The 22,158-nt window shown below is 50.7% G+C and overlaps 1 protein-coding gene across 2 annotated transcripts in view; it reads right to left on the reverse strand.

Moving 5' to 3' along the window:
- LOC309794543 (BRD4-interacting chromatin-remodeling complex-associated protein-like) overlaps nt 1-22,093 on the reverse strand; it is a 67,907-nt gene extending 45,814 nt beyond the window's left edge. For both annotated transcript variants that reach the window (XR_014292120.1, XM_082606174.1), the window contains exon 1: nt 21,969-22,093. The gene's annotated coding sequence lies outside the window, so the exon portion shown is untranslated. The remainder of the gene's footprint in view (nt 1-21,968) is intronic.
- Between the last annotated feature and the right edge of the window lie 65 nt (nt 22,094-22,158).

Here is a 22,158-nt window from a genome sequence, read left to right on the forward strand (position 1 = left end):
CATAAAAAGGAATGAAGCACTGATCCATGCTACAACATGGATGAACCTTGGAAACAATACATGAAATGAAAGCAGCCAGACGCAAAAGACCACATCTTGCACGATTCCATTTGTACGAATGTTCAGAAAAGGCAAATCCCCAAAGACAAAGTAAATTAATGGTTGCCAGGGATTAGAGGAAAATATACAGGGTTTCCTTTTGAGTGAAATTGTTCTAGAACTAGATTGTGAGGATGGTTGCACAACTCTGTAAATGTACTAAAACCCACTGAGTTGTACGCTTAAAGGGGAGAAATTAATGGCATGCAAATATCTCAATGTTTAAAAAGAAAGAAAAAAAGGAATGAAGCTCTGACACATGCTACAACATGGATGAACCTTGAAAACACACTGCATGAAAGCCAGACCCAAAAGGCCGCATAGTGTAGGGTTCTATTTATAGAAAATGTCCACAACAGGCAAATTCATGAGACAGAAAGCAGGTTAGGGGTTGCCAGGGGCTGGATGGAAGGGGGAATGGGGAGCAACTGTTAAGGAGACGGGGTTTCCATTTGGGGGGATGAAAATGTCCTGGAACTAGACTGTGGGGATGGCTGCACAACTCTGCGAATGTACCAGAAAACCACTGAACTGTATGCTTTAAATGGGGGAATTTTATGGTATGTGAATTATATCTCAATAAAGCTGCTCAAGATTTTAAGCAAGCAAAAACGGAAGGAAGGGAGGAAGGGAGGGAGGGAGGGAGAGAGGGAGGGAGGGAGGGAGGAAGGAACTGGTCACATGGCCCATCCCCACCCCCACCCCCACCCCCACCTGGACCATGACTCCCAACCTGCACTTACCAGGCTGCACATCCTCCCAGAACATGTTCCCTCAGCACGGCCCCCGCCCCTCAAACGCATGGGGCAGCGCCGGGACCCCCGCCTCCAGCCCTGGATGAATTTCCTGGGTGCCCTCCATGACCCAGGTGGGACACCCCCAGCACGGCCCTGGGTCACCTCCCTCGGTACCCACTACTGGCCCTGGGATGGGGGCGCCACGTGTGAGAGAGGTGAGTATGAAGCTTTAGCCTCTCATTCCATCCACCACACCCCGCCCCCCAACCCCACCAAAGCCAAAAATGGGCAAGAAAACACAGAAACCACAGAGGCATGTGAAATGTGCTGGGCTTGTAGAATTTTCTAAGTGTGACAAGTGCTGATTTCGGAGGCAGAAATACCTTTATACTTCAAAACACAAAACCAAGCAAACATAGAAACCTTTAGACTTCAACAAAAAGTGAAAACACACACACACATAGCAAGTCAGGCCAGAGGGACCTGAGGGAACCCCCCCTCTGCCCCGCCACGCTCTGCGGTGCCTTGGGAGATTAAGTTGGTTAGGAGGTGAGATTTAGCACTGTTATTTCAGCAGGGGGGACAGAAAAACCCACACAGTTCCTAAGCGATTCTTTTTTTTTTTTTCTAAGCGATTCTTTTATGAAATAATAATCTATAGACATATGTTCTCACGTCAAGCAACCAAGCTATTGATTCCACAGAATTCCTGGGAACAGCTTTCCCAGCTCGGTTCTCTCCCTCCCACCCGACCCCCACCCAGACCCTCTCTTACAACACCTGGTGGACAATTCACCTTCCCAAAATGCTGATGAGCGGAAGCTGCTTTCCCACTGGGCAGGGAGAAAAAACCACAAAACCAAAACATGTGCATTCATTCACTCAACAAATATTCAGTGAACACCCACTATGCCCCAGGCCCTGGGAGACCCCTCATAGAGCTAAATTCTCCTGGAAGAAGCAAACCATAAATTGGTAAACAAAGTCATCTACGACGTGATATTGGCTAGTGGCAAGTGGCCAGAAGGAGCTCAAAAAGCAGGCATGATGGGGAAGGGGAGGCTTTAGTTTTAAAACAGGGTGGTCAATACATGTGACACTGAAGCAGAGACTGAAATGAAGGGAGCCGTGCAAATAGATGCGGGAAAAGCATCCCAGGCTGAGGGAACAGTGAGTGCAAAGGCCCCAAGGCAGGAATGTGCCTGACAGGCACCAAGAACAACTAGATCACTGTGAGGTGGGGGGAGGGCGCTGGGAAGGACATCAGAGAAGTAGCTGGGGCGGGGGGGTCGGGGGGGCAGTAAGCACAGGAAGCCAGTAGATTTTGTCCTAAGTGTTCTAACCTTCCAGACTTGCCCCAATGCCTCCAACACGCTTCTGGAACTGGGCTTGGGACACATGGGGAACTGAGGTGGTACGCTCTCAGGAGCGTAGAAGTTGCCCATAGGGTTCCTCACATTTCTACTTTCATTTTCAGCGCTTTTCAAATTGTGAGTTGGAAAAATTGAGCAGTGATGAAATCAGTATAGTGAGTCTCAACCATCACTGAAACAAATGAAGGAAAAAGAACAGAGTAAAATTGAAAAAACAGATTGAATGACTCAAAGGTGGTTTAGCTAAGTATTCCACAAAACTTTGTTTCAGGTGTGTGTGTGTGTGTGTGTGTGTATCTCTCCTGGATCATGGTGTGAAATATATATGTCTTATCAGAGACTGCAGGTCCAAAGGTCAGGAAAACAGCTAATCCAGATGCCTCCTCCCATAGATCTGAGACCTTCCCACTCATTCCACTGGCCACCCAGGGCATCTACAAATACACACCCACTATGGTGAAGACTGCTCTATGTTTCTCCCAACCATTTTCTTTCCCTGGACTACATTTCCCAGCATCCCTTGTAGCTGGGTGTGGTCACATGACTGAATTCTGGCCAACAGAATGTACTTGGAAGTGACATTCACATTCCTACTTTCCAGGCCTGGCACAAAAGACATCCCTCCACACTTCTTCATCTAAAGTGGACTCCACAGACTTAGGGAGGGCAAAGACACTCTAGGGAAGAAGTCTGGTTCTCTCAATGAGTTCACATGAGGCTGCCCCACCAGAAACACCCTCACTGGTCTATAACACGTGTGAGAAAAATGCTTGGAAGCCATTTAGTACACTGAAGCCACTCAGAAGAAAGGGCTTATTTGTTACAGCAGCTAGCATGACCTGTGCTAACTTACACACCCCCCAAACGAAGGTTGGTTAACTCAGCAGCCTGCTGAACGCAGAATCTTTTGCTGAAGTTCCAGAGAGGAGAGGAGAGGAAACTGAGTCTCTGGACGCCTCACAGTACAACAGGTGTGCCCAACTCAGAAAAGCCTAGTGAAGCATCAGGGTCACGTCCAAGGCCAGAGATTTAGCATCCACAAAATGTGTTCTAAGCCACGCCAAGTTCATATTTTGAAAAGAAACATAAGCTCCATGGGAATTCCCTGGCGGTCCAGTGGTTAGGACTCAGCGCTTTCACTGCCTGGGGGGGCCCAGGTTCAATCCCTGGTCGGGGAACTAAAATCCCGCAAGCTGCGTGGCGTGGTCCAGAAAAAAAAAGAAAAGAAAAGAAACATAAGCTCAATGATGAAGGATCCAAGTTGCATCTCGAGCCCAAGACCACACCAATAACAAAGCCCCCATTTAGAAATCGCCATTACCATACACGGGGTACCGGGCTTCCATGACAACCACGCACGGTGGGTACCTCTATCCCTACCTTACCGATGAGGAAAGCTGAAGCCTACAGCTAACCTGACGACAGGAACTGCGGTTCACCACAGGCCACCACAGTGCTTAATTCTACATGACCCTGGAGGTGGGGGCCTGGAATAGATCAATGAGGGTGAGGACGCTGCCTGCCTCATCTACCACAGTGCCCGGCACATGGCAGGAATGCAGGAAATATGTATGTTCATGTCGCATTCATGAACGAACAGCTGCTCTTCTCCCCTTTTACAGATGAGGCAATGAGGCCCAGAGAGGACAAGTCACTGACTCAAGGTTACCCAGCAAATGAGGGAACCACATTTCGGGCAAAGCTCAGACCTCCACCACCCCCAAAGCACGCACTGTGTCTCTTCTGCCGGCCTGTTCCCTAGTGTCCCTCACACTCACCCAGGGCCTGATCACACCAGCTTTTAAGCCTCGGGGCCCTTTTGCTGCTCTTCCCAACTTCCTCTCCTCTCCCCGATTAACACACTTTCTTTTGGCTCATTCACATCCTCCCGGGTTCCTCATTCACGAAATATCCAGCCATTCAGCAATTAAGGCTTGGGATATGTGCTGCGTGCCAGGCTCTGTTCTAGACGCTGGAGGGATGGCTGTGAACAAAACAAAGATCCCTGTTCACGTGGAGCTTACATTTTTGAGGAGAGTAAGGAGGGAAACAAAGAAAGAACAATATAACAGATTATACTAAGTATTTACAAATATTTAATTTACATGTATTTAGCTTTTATTTATTGAATAAATATTTAATAGATATTAGAATATATGTCATGTATAGAATTATCTATCATATTTAAAATACAAATGTTATAAAAGATTAGGACATGTAAAATCAATATAAATGTAAAATAAATATTATGTCAGAAGTTGCTAAGTGCTGTGGAGGAAAAGCAACGAAAAGGAAGGACAAGGTATTTGTAATTTTAACTAGAGTAATAAAGGAGGCTTGATTGAGGAGGGGAGGGAGGGAATCATGGAGCAGAGGAATAGCAAGTGCAAAGGCCCTGAGGTGGATACGTGTCTGAGTCAAGGAAGGAGGCCAGTGAGGCTGAAGCGGAGTGAGTAAGGGGGAGAGTAGTTAGTGGGAGATGAGGTTAGATAGATAGATAGAAAGCCAGGGGTCAGATCATGAACTAAAAATAATATCAGTTAAAAGGCAGAAACGACCCACGTGCCCATCACCTGAGGGGTGTAGAAACAAAATGCGGTACAGCCACACACTGGATGTATTATTCAGTCTTGGAAAGGAATGAAATTCTGATACATGCTACATTAGCAATGAACCTTGGCAACATTATGCTAAGTGAAATAACTCAGACTCAAAAGGACAAATATGGTATGATTCCATTTACATGAGACCATACGGGACCTCCCTGGCGGTCCAGTGGATAAGACTCTGTGCTTCCACTGCAGGGGGCACGGGTTCCATCCCTGGCCGGGAAGCTAAGATCCCACATGCCGCAGGGTGCAGCCAAAAGATTAAAAAAATTTAAAAAATTTTTAAATGAGGTGCATAAAATAGGCAAATTCATGGAAACAGAAAGTAGATGAGAGGTTACGAGGGGCTGGTGGGAGGGGAGAACAGGGAGTTATTGTTCCATGGGTACTGAGTTTCTGTTTGGAATGACGAAAAAGTTCTGGAAATGGATACAGATGATGGCTGCACAACACCATAAACGTACTTAGTGCCACTGAACTGGACACTTAAAAATGGTGAAAATGGTCAATGTTATTATGGTATGCACATTTTCCCACAATTAAAAAGCAATAACAGGACTTCCCTAGTGGCGCAGTGGTTAAGAATCCGCCTGCCAATGCAGGGGACACGGGTTTGAGCCCTGGTCCAGCAAGATCCCACATGCCGCGGAGCAACTAAGCCCGTGTGCCACAACTACTGAGCCTGTGCTCTAGAGCCCGTAAGACACAACTACTGAGCCCGTGTGCCGCAACTACTGAAGCCCGTGCGCCTAGAGCCCGTGCTCCACAACAGAAGCCACCGCAATGAGAAGCCTGTGCACCGCAACAAAGAGTGGCCCCCGCTCGCTGCAACTAGAGAAAGCCCACACGCAGCAACAAAGACCCAACACAGCCAAAAATAAATGAATAAAATAAAAAAATAATAAAAAAAATCCTAGCAGTTAAATATCTATTTAAAAAAAAAAGCAACAGCTAACATGTTGCATTAGACGTATCAGGCACTGTCCTCAAAGCTTTACGTATGTTCATTCATTCACCCCTCCGACAGCCCAATAGGGGAGGTGCCTTCTAAACCAGTGCTGCCCCCCAGAAAGGCAATGCAAGCCACATATGTCATTCTAAATTTTCTAGTGGAAAGAAGAGGTGAATTTAACGTATGTTAATTTCAAGAATACATTTTATGTAATATGATATATACAAACACGATCATTTCAACGTGTCATCAACATAAAAATAGTATTAATGGGGAACTGACTTTTTCCCCCTTCCTTCGAAGTCTTTGAAATCCAGTGTGTTTGTTTTTTTTTTTTTTAACACTTACACTCACCCAGTGGTTAGTGCATTGGTGAGCGGAGTTCTTGGGCGAGCACGGGAGGGCTCTGAGCAGAGAAGGGCCCTGAGCTGACTCAGGTTACAACAGGGTCTGGTTGGCTGAGTGAGGGAAATAGCCGGTGGGGGGCAGGGGATGGAGGGAGCCCCAGGAGGAGGAGACTGAGATGGTCCAGGCAGGAGGTGATGGTGGCTGGACCGGGGTGGGCGCAGCCGGGGTGGGGAGACAGGCCAGACGGTGGAGATCTTCCACAAGCAGAGCTCACAGGCTACACTGCTGGACTGACGGGGTGCAGAAGACAGAAGGATAAGGGGCATCCACACAGCAATGTGACTAAAAAGGGCTTAAGATGGTAAGTTTTATGTCATGCGTTGTTTATCACAATAAGAAAAATTAAAATCGGGAGTTCCCTGGCGGTCCAGTGCTTAGGACTTGGCGTTTTCACTGCTGCAGCCTGGGTCTGATCCCAGGTTGGGGAACTAAGATCCCGCAAGCTGAGCAGCACCCATAAATAAATAAGTCAATAAAATTTAAAAAGAGAGAGGAAAAAAAAGAGTCAAGGATGATGCCAAAGTACCTGACCCAGGCCACTGGGAGGATGAACCGAGATGGTGACAAACTGGAGGGGGCAGGCTTTACTTTTGTTTGTTTGCTTGGGGGGTGGGGGTGAGGGGTCCGATGTGTTAAGTTTGAGGTGCCTCTGAGACAACCCAGTGGAGGGCTCGGCAGAGCGGGACGGGCTGGAGACAAAAGTGAATAAAATCTGCCCTTAATTCCACTCCTGCCCATTTCTAGGGCCTGGCTTCTCTCTTGGTTCCCTTGACACAGTGTCCAGCTGCGCAGGAGCATCCTGTCACAGGGCAGGCCCCAGTCTGGCCCATCATCACGTTCCCCCTTCCTCCCTCATCACCAGTCACAGCGCAACACAGCCTCCAGGCTCCCAGCTTTCAGGGAACAGGCTTCCAGAAACCTCCCTGCCCACTCCTACCACCCACCCGGCTTCCTCGCCTTTGGAGCCCATGAAGGCCCGATGCGGCTGCTTGTTCCGCATCGTCTAGCAAGGAGCGCGGAATCTGAATAGTAAACACCATCCAACGTCGCCAAACAGTACAGGCAACACGCACCCTGGGGGGTGGGCAAGCGCGAGACAGAATATATATTCTAAGGGGTCCAAGAGCCTTTATTCGAAACCTTTGAGGGGAGATGCTTTCCGAAAAGCAGATTCTTTTCCAGACTTTGCCAGGTGCTGGGATGCGCAGCTGTCTATGGCGGAACACCCACAACCAGCTCTGAGACGCCACCCAGTAATCAAACACTAATATTTCTGCAGCCAAATGTATGAATATTCACATGGAGAGCAAAGACAGACTACGAATAGCTTGGCTTCGGGTCAGGTCCTGCTGCCTGTTGAGTCACAGCGGGCGAGCTGCCCTCATCATCACTGATGGAGGTGGTGTCACTGTGATAGCACGCCTTGCTCCCGGGTTGATCTAAGAAGGGAAGAGTCTTTGTGCTAAGCCCAAGGCTCCCCCAAGGCCTGGAAGCAGGGAGCCCCTGAGCTCAGGTCAGACACACCTGGCTTCAAATCCCTGCTCTGCGATTTCCTGACCCTGAGCAACCGACCTCATTTCTCCAGGGGTCTCAGTCCTGGGGGGGCAGGTCTGGAAGGATCTGGCTGTCACCTGTAAGCCTTAAATCAACAACAATGACAACAGCAGCAGCAGCAATAATAATAATAGTGGCTAACCTTCATGGAACCCTACTCTGGTCCAGGAGGCCCCTGCGCTCCATGTGGTGACCGTCTCATTGCCTGACCCTCATCACTCTCCTGAGAAGCAGCTTCTACTGTTATGTATCCTCTTTTAACAGAGGCCTGGCGCAGCTGGCCTGAAGAAGGAGACAGCTGGGGCTCCAAGTCCAAGTCTATCTGCCACAGGGCCTAAACATGTCCAAAGCATGGATCATGCCTGTCCCTAGGTCAGGCTGCCCCGTCCGATACTGATCCCCTCCCAGGGGGGATAAGTTAGCCAAACAACAACCGTGTGCTGTCTGCTTCCTGCTGAACCCTCCCAGACAAGCCCCAAGGGGGAGGTGCTATTATTTTACTCCTTAGCTGTACCTCGATATGTCCCACATGGATGGGGGGCCCACACACGCAGTCTCTCCAGGCCAATACACTCCACTTCTTGGTCCAGCCAGAGCTCACACCAGGGCTGTGCCAGGCCTCCTTCTGCCACCTAGAATAGCCTCTGGCCTCTCCTTTTTTGGTTCCTCTGAAAGCTTCACCTTCCTTTGAGCTCAGAGGCCACTCCAGAGACTGCCCTGCGTTTCCAGGACCAAGAGTTATTTAAGTAGCAGGACTTGGGCTGATTCTCGCCAGCATCTCTAGGGCCTGGCACCAAGCAGTCACTCGGTAAATTCTGGCTGCTCTTTGCAAGGGATGAGAACAGTGAGGCCTTTCTGGAATGCCATTTGCCAGGGCCTCCTCAAACCTCAGCACACGCTTCCCTTGGCCTTAGCAAGTCCTCTTCCAGGAATCTGGCCAGTAGAAACGCTCCTGCACAAGCAACTGCAGATGTGGATACAAAAATGCCAGGTCGGGTCACTCCCCTGCTCAAAAGCCTGCCATGGCTCCCATCTCACTCAGGAGCAGAGCCCAGGTCCTGGTCAAAGACGCAGAATGGAAACTCCAGAGTAGTAAAGAGGTAGCATGAATCAGCTCCTAATGGAGATAAGATGGAAGGCCAAATTACTCAATTAATCTAAAGGAGGCAGGAAACGAGAGAATAAGGAACAAAGAACACCAGAGATAAACCAAAAATGAACAGTAAGATAGAAGATTTCAATGCAGCCACATCAGTAATGAGGGCAAATACGAACGGTCTAACCCTGCACCGTCCACTCAGAGAGGCCTCATGTGACTGCCCAGCCCTGGGAACGGAGCTAGTCCAATAAGATGTTCTGAGTGGAAAATACACACTGGATTTCAAAAACTCAGTGCGGGATGGAAGGCAGAAAACAGTGTACAACACGTGTTGGCGAGGATGTGGAGAAATCGGAACCCTTGTGCATTACTCGTGGGAATGTGAAATGGTGCAGCCACCGTGGACAACAGTGATTCCTCAAAAAGTTAAAAAGAGGGCTTCCCTGGTGGCGCAGTGGTTGAGAGCCGCCTGCCAATGCAGGAGACACGGGTTTGTGTCCCGGTCCAGGAAGATCCCACATGCCGCGGGGCGGCTGGGCCCGTGAGCCATGGCCGCTGGGCCTGCGCGTCCGGAGCCTGTGCTCCGCAACCGGAGAGGCCACAACAGTGAGAGGCCCGTGTACCGCAAAACAAACAAACAAACAAAAGTTAAAAAGAGAATTACCAGATGACCAAGCGACTCCATTCCTAGGTGTATATCCAAAAGCACTGAAGGCAGACTCAGATTCTTGTATGCCAATGTTTATAGCAGCGCTATTCACAATATCCAAAAGGTGGAAATAACCCAAGTGTCTGTCTATTATTGGATGGATAAACACGGTGTGGGCTATTCAGACAATGGAATAGTATTCGGCCTTAAAAAGGAAGGAAATTCTGATAGATGCTACGAATGTGATGACTATCCTTGAAGACATTACGGTAAGTGAAATAAGCCAGACACAGAAGGATAAATACTGTATGATTCCACTTATATGAGGAAGAAGTGGTCAAATTCATAGAGAAAGAAAGTAGAATGGAGGTTACCAGTAGGTGGTGGGAGAGGGGGATGGGGAATTATTGTTTAAGGGGCACAGAGTTTCTGTATGCAAGGATGAACAAGTTCTGGAAATGGAGAGTGGTGACGGTTACACAACATTGCAAATATACATAATGCCACTGAATTGTGCACTTAAGAATGGTGAAAATGGGAAATTTTAGGTCACGTGCATTTTACCACAATAAAAAAGACTGTAAAATATCTCATTAGTGACTTCTAGACTGATTACGTGTTGAAATAATAGTATTCTGTATATAACAGGTTGCATAAAATATATTCACATTAATTTTCCCTATTTCTTTCTCCTGTGGCTACTAGAAAATTTTAAGTAACGTATAAGTGGCTAGGGTTTTCTTACTGGACAGCACTGGTCTCGACATTCCAATCATCAAAAGGACATAGACTATTTGCTGTCTGCAAGAGACACACTTTAAATGTAAGCACACTTTAAATATAAAGACATATATAGGCTCACAGTCAAAGTTCGAACCAAAAAAAAAAAAATCCATAGAGTAGAGGTTAAATAAATTATGGAATACTCCTCCTCCTTTAGTTTGCTAAAAGAACGGGTTCTGGGGGGAGGGGTGGGGGACGGACGAATTGGGAGTTTGGGATTAGCAGATGCAAACTATTATATACAGAATGGATAAACAACAAGGTCCTGGGACTTCCCTGGCGGTCCAGTGGTTAAGACTCTGTGCTTCCAATGCAGGGGATGTGGGTTTGATCCCGGGTTGGGGAACTAAGATCCCACGTGCGGCACAGTGCAGCCACACACACAAAAAAAACTTAAAAAACAAATGAACAAACAAACAAAAACAACAACAACAAAAAAAACAAGCTCTTGGGGACTTCCCTAGTGGTCCAGTGGTTAAGAATCTGCTGTCCAGTGCAGAGGACGTGGGTTCGATCCCTGGTCAGGGAGCTAGGATCCCACATGCCTTGGGGCAACTAAGCCCGCACACCACACCTAAGCCCGCGTGCGCGGCAACTACTGAGCCCACGTGCTCTGGAGCCCACGTGCCACAACTGGAGAGAGAGGCCCATGCACCACAGTGAAGAGCTCATGTGCCACAACTAAGACCCGACAAAGCCAAAAAGTAATTAATTAATTAATTAATTAAATATTAAAAAAAAAAACAAGGTCCTACTGTATAGCACAAGGAACTGTATTCAATATTCTGTAATAAACCACAATGGAAAAGACTATGAAAAAGAATGTAAATATATATGTATAACTGAATCACTTTGCTGTACAGCAGAAATTAACACAACATTGTAAATCAACTATACTTCAATTAAAAAAAAAAGAGTGGAGCTCTAGATTGCTGCCATGGAAATAATTCTAAGACACTTGTTCAAGTTAAAAAGCAAGCTGTAGAATAATTCATATGGTACGTGTGAGCAAGAGGAAAAAAATGTATGCACAGAATAGAGGGGTAGAAAGAATGCACCCAAACTCCTCACATAGGGCTCCTCTGGAGAGGGCAGGACAAGGGGACAGTGAAAAGACTTTCATAGTGTTATATATGACTTTTTTCCGTGTCGAATTAATTCATACAGATCTGCCCTCAAACTGGCAAACCCCAAAGAGTTAAGGAATCTGATCTTAGCCTCCGCATCCAGTGCAGGGCCCTTGAAGCAACTCGGAAATCGTCCGGAAACCACTCTACCCCTTGCTACTCAAAGGAGCGGCCTCAGTGTCCCCTGGGAGCCTGCTAGAAATGCAGAGTCTCACGCCTGCCACAGACCCGCTGAATCAGACCCCGCATTTGAACAGGCTCCCCAAGGGATTCGTGTGCACGTTCAAGTTTGAGAAACTGTTGATCTGCAACACAGCCCAATCTGTCTGCACAGACTTAGTAGGTACAGACTAAAGGCTGGTCAGTGATAATAATAGCAGCCAGCACTTACAACGGGCTTATTAAGTGCCAGGTGGTGGTACCTTATCTCAATGAAACGCCACAGACATCCCACCATGTCCCAGATCATCTCGATCTACAACCCCATATCTGCAATTCCAACCTCCCAAAATCTCTAAAAACCATCCCTTTGTTTTCCCCTTTACTCACTGTGGGGCAAAAGCTAACCTGCAATGACTATCCTTATGTATCCTTCTTAGTGTAGAACAGCCACAGATATATTAGCAGCAGGAATAGTATTTGCTGCAGAAATCTTTAGCCTATTTGGGGAAGGGGAGCTGCCCTGCCTGGCTGAGGGCTGTTCCACCTCACTGCAGCCTGCGCTGTGGTCTGAAATATTCTGAATGTTGACACACCTCGGAAGCTGCTTACTGCCATAAATTTGCAGCACATCTGTTGACATGTGACGTCATCTATGAAACCTCCGAGAGGAAGGCATCAGGCCCCCCCCCTCGCTGATGGGGAAACTGAGGCTGCGAGAGGTGGTGGGCCCCTGCTCCAAGTCCCGCAGCTGCCTCCAGGCCAGATCTGCCTCCGGGGTCCTGACCCCTTCCTTGCAGGTCTCCCTGTCAGTCACCCACCGGGGTTCCCTCACAAACTCACAAACACATCCGAGGAAGCTGGGGGCGCCACAGTTATGTTAATGAAGACACCACCGAGGGTAAAAAGGGAAAGAGGAGGGTGGGACGGCACCCTGCTGAGCCGGGGCCTCCACTGGCTAAGCTGAGACCCAAGCTGGATCCCAGGGCAAAAAGCGGAGTGGAGGGGGGCGGGGCAAAGGCAACTTCCTGACTGTGGGCTTTCAGTCCTGGTCCCTGTAACAAGCAAACAGTGAGGCTTTATGGCTAAAAGCCTGGGCTTTGGGGCCAGACTGCGACCCCCAGGGTGGGGTGGGGGATCCCCAGTATACCCTTTAGCAGATGTGTGACTCTGGGCAAGTCACTTAACCGCCCAGTGCCTCAGTTTCCTCATCTGTAAAATGGGGATGCTCACTGCACCTACCTCCTAAGGTCCTAACGTGAGTAACTGAGTCAGGACTTGTGAGGGCCCTAGACTGGTGCCCATGGCCGTGTGGGCTGTTATTATTATTCTTGCTACGGTCATGAGCTGTGGAAAGCTCCTAACTGGATCCACAACACCCCTGAAATCCTCCGCCAAAGGTTGCGATGTAGAGTCAAGCATGCGTTTCTCTGGGGGAAAGGTCGGAGGCCTCCGAGCAGGTTCCCCAAAGGACCTGAGCCCTCCTTCCCCCACACTAAGGACCACCTCGTGCTCTTAAGACCTTGTCCTGGAAAAGATAAAAGGCGGCTGCCTCTCCCAGCTGGGGCAGGACGGCCAAAGCTCTCGCCCTCCCAACAGCTGGCAATACCACCGGCCTCCCCCGCTCCCGCCCCCCACCTCCTGCCACCCCCTCCTGTCTCCAAGCAGCTTTGCACTGGCCTCCTGAACTCCTTCCCAACTGCACAAACATCTTTCTTCTGCCTTCACACCCCTCTCTTCCTCACCTCCTGACCTGTAAGGAAGCTTCACTCTTGAGCCCAACCCACCACCCCCCTTCCTCCCTCTTCTTCTAGAATCTTCCTTTGCTCCTTTCCTTTTCTCTAAGCCTGCTCAGATCCTAAAACTCTCTAAGCCTGGTCCCTCACTCATGCAGTGAATACTGAGTCTGGACGCATTCCCAGTCAGGTCCGGGGGATGAATCCTCACACAGAAGCAAACCGCATGACATGGAGAAAGTTGGACAGGGGCGTCAAGGAAGGCTTCCCAGAGGAGACAGTATTTAAGCAGAGGCCTGCAGGACAGGACGAGGAGCCCAGAGACAGGAAGGAATGGGAGAAGGTCATGGCAAGTAGAGGCAAGGGCAAAGGTGGGGAGGCAGGAACAAGCTGGGTGTGGGAAGAAAGCAAGGTGAAAGGGCAGGAGATGAGGTCAGGGAGATAAGCCCAGGCCAGACTAATGGGGCTCTGTGGGGGGAGGTGAGATTAGACTTTCACCTGAGGGCACTAGGGAGCCATAAAGGGTAGCAGGATTTTTTTTTCCAATCTCTGGCTGCCAAGAGCTCCATCTGCCTGCCTTCCGTCCGTCCATCCGTCCATCCATCCATCCATCCATCCACGAAGCCATCCTTCTCTCATGACTCCTCACCATATTCCAGTCTGGCTTCTGCCCCTACATACCCATCAAACCCAGGAAACCTTTGCTTCCACAACAGCCTCATCCAACCCAGGAAGCCTGTCCTCAGGTCCATGGAAGTTAAACCTTTCTAAAAACTCTCCCCCTTTGTTCCTGAGAAGCTGATCCTGCCTTATCCTGCTCCTCCTCCCTTTCTCTGTTTTGGCCAGAGAAGCTCCCACCCCTCCCTACACGTGGGTGGCCCGCCTAAGCTGACTCTCCACCCTCTCCTGTCCTCTCCCTGGGGAATCATCCCCATCCCTGGGACTTCAGTGATCACTCCACGTCACCGTCTCTCACTCATGATGCCTCCAGCTCATTCATTCATTCCGTCTGCACCTCACCACCAGCCGAGAGGGTGCTGGAGCTTTACTCTCTGGGGTTTGTGTTCCCCAAACTATAGACACCACTACAGCATCTCAAGAAAGGGCACCTGCATCCACTCAGTTGCTCAGGCCAGTGACTTTGGATCATCCTGGACTCCCTCCTTCCCTTACCTCCCATCAACAAAACCAAAGCACCCCAGATCTCAGCCCCAGTGTCCTGGGTCCTCTTTCCCCGTGAAGCTTCAACTGGCCTTTGTGCAAAGCATCCCAGGTTTCTCTCTGCTAGAAATGGCATGGAGCCCAAAGCCTGCCCCCAGAAGCCCTCTCCTCCAGGAAGCCTGCCCTGATGCACCAACATACCCCACAAGCAATGCCTCCTCCTGGCCTTCACCAGCCCGGCTGACACTCCTGAGACACTGATCTCACCTTGCAGGGAGGATGGGTGTGTTTTGGGTTTACCCCCCTCCCCTGTCCCGAGTGCAGAGCTCTGAGGCCTGGCACAAGGGAGGCCTGCTATGTGGGTCTGGATTAACCAGTACAATGCGCCTGGATTCACATCCCTGCTCTGCCAGCAGCTAGCTGTGTAACCTTGGACAAGGCACCTCACCTCCCACTGTAACTGGGAAAGGAAGACAACCCAGGGGTCTGGCCCTTGGGAAAATTCTAAGCAAACCATGAAAACTGCACCGCACGGAGTCCCACAGCCAGGAGAAGCAACAGACAAGATGCACAAGTAGCAACACAGGAGGCCTGAGAGTGGGTGTTGGGCGACAAAGACTCAGAAAGAGAAATGCAGCAGGATCCTCTGTAGAAAGCAAAAATCCACCACACAAAGCAAACAATTTGCCAGGGCACAGAACAATTTGCCAGGGCACTGGGCCAGGGAAGGAAATGAGAATACAAGGGAATCTTATACAGATAGATATATATAGATATATATATATACACATATGCACTTGCATATATGTGTATATAATATATACATTTACTACATGCCTATTATACTGCTAAGTTTAAATTTACCACTAAATTATTACATAAAGTATAATAATATGTAACATATATTAATGTATGTGTGTGGGTATATATAGTTTACTGTTCATTTGCTTAAAGCAGACTTCTGTTAGGAACTCCCTTAAATAAATCTCCCTATTCTGCTACAGAGTCTGGCCGGGGGCTCTTCAGGCCCAGAAGTTGGCTCAGTGTCCCCTGTGACCAATGCACACACGACTCCCTGCCCCTTAAAGGTCGCAAAGAAAAAATAGGACTGTGGAAGGGGGACGGGCTCGGGGACGGGCAAGGGCTGGGCAGATGTCAGGGAATTCTGCTGGTCCAGCTAAGGAGACAGAAATCTGACAAAGGAAAACAGCTCCTCACGGAACAGCTTTGAGACTTTAGGTGGCAAAGCACAGGCAGCCCGGAAGGGCCACAGAAACCAGAGGCAAAGACGGAGCAGAAGTTTCCCGGACATTTTTATCAACTTCGAGACCTGAGTCTTTGCCCATTTTAGCATCTCTGTAAAAGGAGGCGTAACTTACAGCAAATGGCTTGTGTGAACACAGCATGTGTGGCTTCCAGTCCTGGCTGAACTGAGGAGGGCAGCACCTGAGCGCCCCCCTCCAGCCTCAGTCTCCCTGCTGAGCAGTGGGCAGTCCTGACCTGTCCCATGGGCCCTGATTCACTCCGTCTCTGAAGACACTGAGGGAGCGAGTACTGGGCAGTGGGGAGGTGGCTAGGGCAGGATGGGCAATGTCCATGGACCAAGTGTCAAGTGCAGTTGGGAGACCCATGGCTGCCTGTCCTGGGTGAGGGGCCTGCCGGTGGAGCTTTGCCACTGCAGGCAGAGCCCTGCAGCTTTGAGGGCTGGGCTTCCTGAGCCAAGGAGCCACTCAGGGGTCGGGCTTCATAAAAGTGGTGGGGGGATGGGCCCGGGGGGGGGGCGGGCAATGAAGGCAGCTGAGCCTGGCTGGGGGCCTCTCGGGCCCTACCCACCAGGACTCCCAGGAGATGCGTGGCACCCCGAGATTGGCATTTTTGGTGCTTTGGAAGCAGGTGGGTCACACTTTTTAAGAAACAGAATAGCGACCGCAAGCACAGGCTCTCTGCTCCCTTTCTCCATGCCTGTGACATGTCCATCCTGCAGTCAGTCAGTGAGTCAGGCAACAAACATTACACGATTCCTACTGCACACCAAGAGCTGAGAACACGGGGCACATCATTTCCCTCCTTCTGTAGTTTATAGAATCTAGTGAGAAAGCCAGGCCTGAAGAAAAACTCACGGGACACCTACATCCCAATGGGGCTACGAGGGGTGGAGCAGTGAAATGGGAGAGCGTCCCTAGGCCGGAGGCTGAGGCTGGGAAGGGCACCCAGGGGAGGGACAAATGGGATGATGAGACTTCAAGGGGGGCGGGGGGGCAGATTTCTCTCTCCCGAGAGAAAGGAGGTAAAGCCTTCCCAAGGACTCCTGCTCAGTGATAAAAAGGCTAAATCTCGAAACAGTGATGCTGAGCTGAGGTGCTCAACCCAAAGGACCACACACGTCTGCGAGATTCAAGAAGAGGCAAGGCAGATCCACAACAGGATAAACGAGCAGCGGGCCAGTGACCCGCTGCTCTGGGAGGGGGTGTTGACGGTGAAGGGGCACAAAGGAACTTTTTGGCTGCGATGCGAACGCTCTGGATCTCGATGGGGTGTGGATTACACACGCTGCTATGGTTTGGCAACACTCATGGAGAAGCACCCTTAATCTGTGTATTTCATTGTATGCCAATTACACTCAATGAGAGGTTGGGGGAGAAATACATACACACATACACACACACACAAAAAACTTTCTGTGAAAGGGGATGCATGGGGGCTTCCCTGGTGGCGCAGTGGTTGAGAGTCTGCCTGCCGATGCAGGGGATGCGGGTTCGTGCCTCGGTCCGGGAGGATCCCATGTGCCACGGAGCGCCTGGGCCTGTGAGCCATGGCCGCTGAGCCGGCGCGTCCGGAGCCTGTGCTCCGCAACGGGAGAGGCCGCAGCAGTGAGAGGCCCATGTACCGCCAAAAAAACCCAAAAAACAAAAAACAAAAAACCGGGGATGCATGTCCACAAAAGCGGGAGGGCACTGGGCATGTTCTGGGGAGAGAAGTGAGGCCACCGTGGCCAGGGCCTGCTAGGCCGAGGGGAGCCTGGCCTGAGAGGGTAAAGAGCTGAGAACTCTTCCGGGGGCCCCCGTCACCTAGCCTGGAGGGCTTGGTGTTCGAAGATGGGTGAGGTGCCTTGAAGGACAGGAGGGAGGTTACAATCTAGCCACCCGCCACAATCATCCCGTGAGCATCTGCGAGCAACAGCCTGCCCAGTACCACATATTGGACGAGAGGCAGGGCGGCATCCATCCTCTGGAAAGGGGGCTCCAGGCACCTTCGATCTGCAGGTGCCCTGGAGGAATGGACCGCCCTTCACCTCCAAGCTGCGGAGGCCACCGGGGCTCCCTCCAGGGCCCCAGGGGTCATTAACGAGGGTCCCACAGCCATAGAGATGGTCCTCCCTCACTCTGCACCCAAGACTGCCAGGATGGGACATAGGGGACACAGGAGGCTGGGGGGGGGGGTGGTTACCTAGAAGCCAACAGCCCCCTCCAGCCCCTCGAAGGACAAGAAACACTTTGAAGGAGAATTATAGAGGATGGAGTGAGCAAAAGCGGGGGATTAAGGCAGCCAGGCCTGGTCAGGGGCTCCAGGGATATAACCCTTCCTCTGACCCTCTTACCCCTGGAAGGAGCGTTTGGTTACAGCCTCCACGGAAGTGATAACTAACTACAGTGACAATGGTGACTGCTACCTTCTGCAGAGCGCTTACTCTGAGCCAGGCACTTGCAAAACACTTTTCCACTCAGGACCTGATTTAACTGATGCAAAAGCTCTTGAAAGAAGCATCGATTTATTATTCCTGTACTTCTGGTTCTCTAATCTGGAATTAGAGAAAGGAAGTAACTTGCCCCCAAGTCACAAGGTTAGAAGGGGCAGAAAGAGGACTCGAACCCGGGCGGCTGACCCAGTAACCCCTCACTGCCGGGGTCATCTGTCCATCCCCCTGCCACTGGCCCACCTTCTCTGACTGTGATTTCTGCACAGAATATCAGAACCCACATCCAGGCATAAATCCCCAAGCCCGTGTGATCAGAAACAGCCACCAAGGTGCAAAGCCTGGGCTGGCCAAGACAGGATGGGAACACAGATCAACGACAACCTGACCAAAGTTTACGGCCTGCAGCCTCGATTTCCCCAATCTATGAAATGGGCCTAATGTCTCTTCCAGCACAGAACAGGATAGAACCCGGAGGTGATGAAACAGATTCTGGATACCAAAAATAATAACACCATTAGTAACGATAATGATACAATTGAACTGATATGCTATCTGGAATTTGCTTAAATGTACTCCAGCAGAAAAGGGAAAAGAAAGTGCAGGGTGGCGCGGGGGTGGGGGGGGGGCGGGAGGAGGGATCAGCGGAAAATTGGTGAAGCTGGCGATGGGTACACAGGGGGTGATTATTTTATTCTCTCAACTCTTGGTAGGTACTTTAAAATTTCCATGATAAAAAATTTAACTAATAACAAGCAAAGTGAATTTTCACCGCACTCCTGCAAGCCGGGGCCTGTCTTAAAAGCTTTCTACATCTTCACTCATTTAAGCTTCACAAAGACCCCATGAGTTCTGTTACAGATGAGGAAACTGAGGCCCAAAGGGTATTTGATTGCCTTGGAACCTTCCCTCTGATTTAAATGCCGACGTTGACTGCCCAGGGTTTTAGGGGAAGGAGGCAAGGACGCAGGTATCTAATTCCACAGGAGATTTCTCTCCATCATCATCATCATCATCATCACCACCATCATGACCATCATCACCACCAACACCATCACCACCACCACCACCACCACCACCACCATCACAGCCACGGACATTTTCTGAGCACTTGTGACATGTCAGGCACTGTGTTAAGCACTGAACATCCGTGAGCACACAGGTAGGTCTCCCATCACAGCCGTTCTTCCAGATGAGGAAAGCGAGACCCAGAGCAGGACAGCCCTGTCTGTCCCCAGGGCCATGCCGCCGCAGCAGCCTGCCCTGTGCCCTCCGCTGCTGTGCGGTTTAGAATGCCAACAGTGTTCCCTATGTGCCTTTCAGGAAGACAATGGAGAGCTTTCAGAGTGGCGAAGTCAGCGTGGGGCCCACAGGAGAACAGTAACCATAGTGAAAATAACAGCAACATCAGATGCTCCTTCCCGAACAGCTACTGCACGCCCGGCTGGGGAGGGCGGTGCCTCCTTCGGCCCTCACAGCCCACCTGCCAGGGAGCCATCATGGGCCCATTTTACAGACAAGGAAATCGAGACCCAGAAAAGGATCGCTTGCCCAAGGTCACGCTGCAGGTAAGTGCAAAAGCCAGCATTCCCTCCCCTGCCTGCCAGTAAGGGGGCTCACAGCCCAGAATTAAGGGGCTCCTCACCCCAGGAGTCAGAACTGCCATAGAATGACAGATGACACCTCCACCGAATGACTCAGCTAGGCTACCCATGCACCTTGATGGGTATTATTTAATCCTCACGACAACCTTTCCAAAAGTAGGTACTGAGGTGAACCCATTTAACAGAGGGGACAACTCAGGCCCAGAGCCAGCAAGCCCCCTGCCTGCATCCATTCAGCCAGCAAGCGGCAGAGCCGGGATTCGAATCAACAGAGCCCCCACCCTTGACCTCTACACCAAGTGGCAAGCACAGGGTGCAGGCCACAGGCAGGAAGGAAGGGGCAAGGAGGTCACAAGAGGCAAAGACAATGGATGGATGGGTGGGATGACTTGAACAGGAGGGGAAACGATTTCCTTCAAGATACAGCTCCACAGGTGCCTCCCAAGAGTGACCGAATGACAAACCGCAGGCTCTTGACCCAGCAATCCCGCCTCCAGGAGTTCACCCCGCTGGCATACCCACTTCCCAGTAAGACAAATGGATGCATGCCCTCTGGCTCTGCACGCTGAAACTTTAGGAAACACCTCCATATCCGTGTTGAGTCAAGGAGGATTTGCCCACACTGAGGAATACAATGCAGCTGAGAAAAAGCCAAAGAAACGCCTCCATGTATTGTGCACATCTCCCAGGGAGATGAAGTGAAAGAAGCAACGTGCACAACGACGGGAAGAGGGGGCTACCATCTGTGCAAAATAAATATTTTTTAAGACATACACAGGTATATAAATGTGTGTGCACAGAACATCAGGATTGAGGAGGTGCTCTGGGGAGGCGAGTTGGGGGACCAGGGATGCCCCGGAGGGTAAAGGGGGAGACTTACTATGTTTGAGGTTTTGAATTTGTCCCATGTGGATGTATCACTTAGAAAAAAAGAGAAAGAGAGAAAGAAGCTGCTTCCCCCTTGGAGCCTTTGCAAACCACCCAGACAGAAGGCATCAAAGTCCCCCAGCAGCCTTGAAGACAACACTTCTCTCGAGCCTTCTCCCGGATCGGGTCCCAGTATCATAACTGGGCCCCAGGTCCGTGGCACACAGTAGGCCCTCAGGAAGTTTAATCGGGAACAATTACAGACAGACAGGCCCTCTCTCCAGCTTCTCCTGCCAACAGATCCCCCGCCACCATGAATACCTGCAAACTCAGGACACAAAACTGTCGCCAAACGAGAAATGTCTTAGAAAACCTTCTCTTTTCCCGTTGGGGGATCTTGCATGCCACTGAGACACAAAGGCTTCAGTCAATGGGGATAAAACTCTATTGGTGGTACCCCAGGCAGGGGAGAAGTCTAGGGAAGGAAGGAGGAGGGAATCCTTGGGGACCAGTCAACCAAACATTTCCCATGTGTCTCTAGTGTGACACAGCCTACGCTGGGGAGCCAACTGAGACAGGCCCTCCGCCCTCAGAGAGCGGGGACAAACTTGGATATGACCTGGTGAAAAAGGGGGGCAAGTCATTCTGATTGGTGGGAGAGCATTTTACATCATGGACGTAAAACAGGCAACTTGCTGTTTCCACTAAGAGTCAGGGAGCCTGGTGGGGGAAAGACCCCGAAGAGACAGAGGTGAGAGAACCATGCTCCCCCCCCACCTCTCCCCTGCAGGGCGGGAGAGGGAGAAAGGCAGCCCCTCACTGCTTTCCAGGCCCAGGCCAGCTAGAAAGGAATGCCATGTTCTCCTGTTTCCAATTAACTTCCCCCCACCAGCAGCCCTCCGCATTCTTGAGACCAGGAATCAAGACAGCCACGGGGGAGAGCTGGGAGAGCAGGCAGGAACTCTGAGGGTGGCTGGGCCTGGGGCTCAAAGGTGACCCCCCCAGGACCCCGGGGTACCCACACCACACCCCAGGACCCTCCTGCCACGCCCCCTGGGCTTGGTGCTGACCCCTGGACCCTTTCACAGCCTCTCAGAGGTGAGAGGGGGAAGACCCCACATCCCCAGAGAAGGTTGGGGAAGGCCCCTGAGGCCTCTGGGAAGGAAGCGGGCAAAAAAGGGGGGCGGGGCATAGGCCTGTCACTCTTGGGCCTCACATTTCCCCCCTTTTCCACTGCCACCCTGCCCCCCCAAAATCAGTTCCAACTTTCAGGAAGCACTCACCCTAGAGAGACCTACAGCCCCTCCCCTCCTGCCCCCACCCCACAGGAATTATGATTACTTATGATGCCTGTCACCTCAGGAAGGTATTTGCAGGGTGTCCCTCAAAGTGTTAGCTTCTCTCCAATCACACCCCCGTCCCTGAAGTCTGGGCTGGAGTCCCCTCTCAGCCATGGAACAGGTTTCCGCTGGACTCAGTTTCCTCATCTGTAAAATGACAAGATCACCCGTATTGCCCCCCTCACTGGGTAAGCTGGGCCCTCCCCA

The sequence above is a fragment of the Mesoplodon mirus genome (genome assembly GCF_964341445.2).
Source record: "Mesoplodon mirus genome assembly, chromosome: 19".
Lineage (NCBI taxonomy): Eukaryota > Metazoa > Chordata > Mammalia > Artiodactyla > Ziphiidae > Mesoplodon > Mesoplodon mirus.